This window comes from Octodon degus, unplaced genomic scaffold, assembly GCF_000260255.1.
Source record: "Octodon degus isolate 3935 unplaced genomic scaffold, OctDeg1.0 scaffold00035, whole genome shotgun sequence".
NCBI lineage: Eukaryota > Metazoa > Chordata > Mammalia > Rodentia > Octodontidae > Octodon > Octodon degus.
Window position 1 is genome coordinate 3,082,069 of NW_004524611.1, and position 3,484 is coordinate 3,085,552.

Here is a 3,484-nt window from a genome sequence, read left to right on the forward strand (position 1 = left end):
GATAGATAGATAGATAGATAGATGATAGATAGATAGATAGATAGATAGATAGATAGATAGATAGATAGATGATAGATAGATAGATGATAGATAGACAGACAGATAGGTATGAATAGATAGAGATATAGGTAGATGGATAGACAGAGAGATAGACAGATGAGGGGGGGGGAGAGAGAGAGAGAGAGAAACAGAAACAGAGTCAGAGAGATTGAGAGAGAGACAAAGAGCACACAGTTAGGAGAGGGTGCCTCAGTATATGAGTGCAGAAGACAAAGCTGGTGTCACATGCAGCTCAGCACCAAGTGCTTAGAAATGAGCTCCCAGAACTCCTGCCACCAACACCTACCTCTCATCTGCCTCTTTCTGCAGGACGTGCACCTGGGCACCCCAAATTCCCAGCTCCCATTGTTAGTGTCCCCATATAGCAAATGTATTCATTGAAGGGCGTACACTCAGATCACATCTAAGCAGGACTCAGCTGATTACTGAGTTTAATATCCTGGCTCCAAAAGCAAGAAAAACAGTCGGCAGCATCTCCAGCAGCTACGGCCCAGCCATCGCCGTCTCCGACAGCTATTGCCCGGCCAGCTACTGCCCAGCCATCGCCGTCTCCGACAGCTATTGCCCGGCCAGCTACTGCCCAGTCAGTTTCCTCACTTCATGTATGTTTAACATATTCTTTTAGAATACAACAAAAACCTGGACATCTGTTGCATATTGCCCATTGGCTTTAAATGGCTGAACAATTATTTCAAAATCAACTCAAAGTCAGTGTAATCCCACCGGGTTAGGAGTTCTGCTTTTGTGTACTTGAGGAGAACCTCTGGTCACGCTTGAATAAACTTCTGCATGCCCAATCTGAGGCCCAGCTGGGATCCAGCAGCACCCCCCGGCACCCCTTCCTTCCAGGCCCCCAGCTCCCCAACTGCTGCACCCTCCACCTCTGCAGCACTGGGAAAGCTTTTTAGGATGGGTCTTCTCCGGATACGTAGGAAGAAGCAAATCTCATTTTTTTTATTTTTTTACTTGAGGATTTTTCCTTCCTTCCATGTGTGCATGTATGTACGTATGTATGCATGCATGTATGCATGTATGTATTTTCATTTTGAGACAGTGGCCCCTCATTGGAGGCATCAGGGAGACCATATCTTCCATCATGTTGGCGAAAACCCGCGGCAGACCCTTCAGCTCTGCTGCGGGCTTTGGAAAGTCTGATCAGGACTCCATGTGGGAGAGCAGGTGACTGTGGACTGCCTTTTGCTTAAGAACACACCTGTAAAAATAGGATAAAGAATTATATACTTCTCATATTTGCACATAAGTTCAAAAATCTCACCATATACAAACTTGAAGTGGGACAGTCCCACAATTATGTAGGGACTTGAAGTTCAACATATCAATACTTGATGAAAAATACCTGTTCCTTATTATACCTAAGATGTTTGATATGCAGACAGATAGTGAGGTTAAGCTTAATAGCCTAAGTTGTTTGATAATAACAATAAGCTTGTCTTCTGGATGATTAACAACCTAAGTTTGCAGACCAAAATTAGACAAAAAGGAGGGCTGCAAGGAAAGCCAACATTTTGGCCCTAAACTTCTAAGGTCAATTAAGACTCAGAACATATGAGAACTTGTACTGTAACGTCATGTAACTCGGTAGTGTCCCAAATTTTCTGACCAAGGAGATTATGGGGGCTGGTGAGATGGCTCAGTGGTCTAAAGCACCTACTTAGAACAAGTTTAACAAAGCAAAGGGACCACGGTTCAATCCCCCAGCACCACATGCCAGCCAACCCCGCCCCCTGGTGGGCTGAGCTGGCCACACACACATACACACACACAAATAAATAAATAAATAAATAAATAAATAAATAAATAAAAAGGAGATTATGGGGCCAAAGAGGAAAGTGATCGATGATGTAGAGTGTGCCTAAGGAGAGTCACATGGAGAGAAAACATTCTCTCAGGCTTTCACAGAGAGCACATTGGCCAAGCAATGGTCATGACTCATCCACATGGCTGACACTGACAAAGGTTCTACAATCTGAGGTACAGGATCTCAGGATAAATCCTGAGGGGATTTCACTGACCTTCTCAGACCAAAAAGCTACAACTCTTGTTGTACAGGTCCTGCTTTACCTTGGTCTTAACCATCCAGTAGAAAAGTATGAAGACGAAATATAGGAAGTAAAGCCATGCTGTTATGTTGAGCTGTGGGGGACTCGGGTCAATAATTTCTGACATTGCCAGTTAAACAGAAGACCCAATGCTATTATGGGCTACTGGACTCTTTTAGAATATTTTGCTGAGTTTACACACCTATAATATTCAAATAACGGAACTTAGCAAAAAAGGGGTATACAGATGAATGTCCATTTTGCATCTGTGTTTTCAAAGTGGATGGGATAGATATATAGTTACAGTCTCTTAATGAATAGAATGGTTTGTTCTAATGGTGTTTGTAAATGGGATCTCAAGTCCACATCTTGTACAGCAATTAACCACTAAGAAGAATGTATGCAGTGTGTTAGTTATTGAAACTGTCCTAGCGATTTGATTTGAAACTGTCTCGTTGCTGTTTTTTTATCAATAAAATTATGGGGAAAAAAAGAATGATTAAAAAAAAGCGCACCTGTAGAAAGAGCACGCAGCGCCTCCTACCGGCTGCGGCCAGCTCTGCAGCCCACAGGGTCGTTGGCTCCAAGGTCAGCAGGGTTTGTGGGTCCTTCCACAGGGCAGACTTCATCCTACCTCAGTGTGGCAGTCCTTGTAGTCCACACGCGTGACAGTTATTTCTGACCTGCTATTTCTAGGCACACAACTTTAGGAAAATCACTTCACCACTACGCACTTACCTTTTGCATATTACCTACATTTTCCTCTCAAAGGTGCTAGGGATGGAATTAGGCAGGGTAACCAAGACGACCATCATGGTCCGTAAATGCGTCTCCAACCTTCTCCCTCTGCCACGGCTGGTGGACAACACTGTCACACCAGTCCTGAGCCCTACACACATCGCTGGCTGCACGACCGCGTAGAGACTGCTCACGCTCACTGCGCCGCTAACGTCTACGCAGTGGCAGCTTTCTTCAGACACCTCGTACATGGAGGACCAAAAATGCCGGCATCTCTGAGATTACGATCCCAGCGTCAGAGGCACAGCTGCAGACAGCTGGACACTGGCGGGGACTTGCCTGTCCACGGAGCTTACGGTATTCTTTGGACGTCATGATCTAGGAAGGAAGGCAGGAGCCCAAGCCAGAGGCTTTCAGGGCCTGCAAGTCGAGCTCCACGACCAGTGGCGCTCCTTGCATCCCAGCTGGCTTCTCCCAGCTCGCATGTCCAGACCCATCTCCCTGCTCTGCAGGGGACACTGTTGGCAGCACAGGGTGCATCAACTAAAACCAAAGAACCCAGCAGCGTCGCCTGTCCTGTTCAGCCACGGGGGTCCCAGGCAGGAGGCTCTACCCGGAGGATAAGT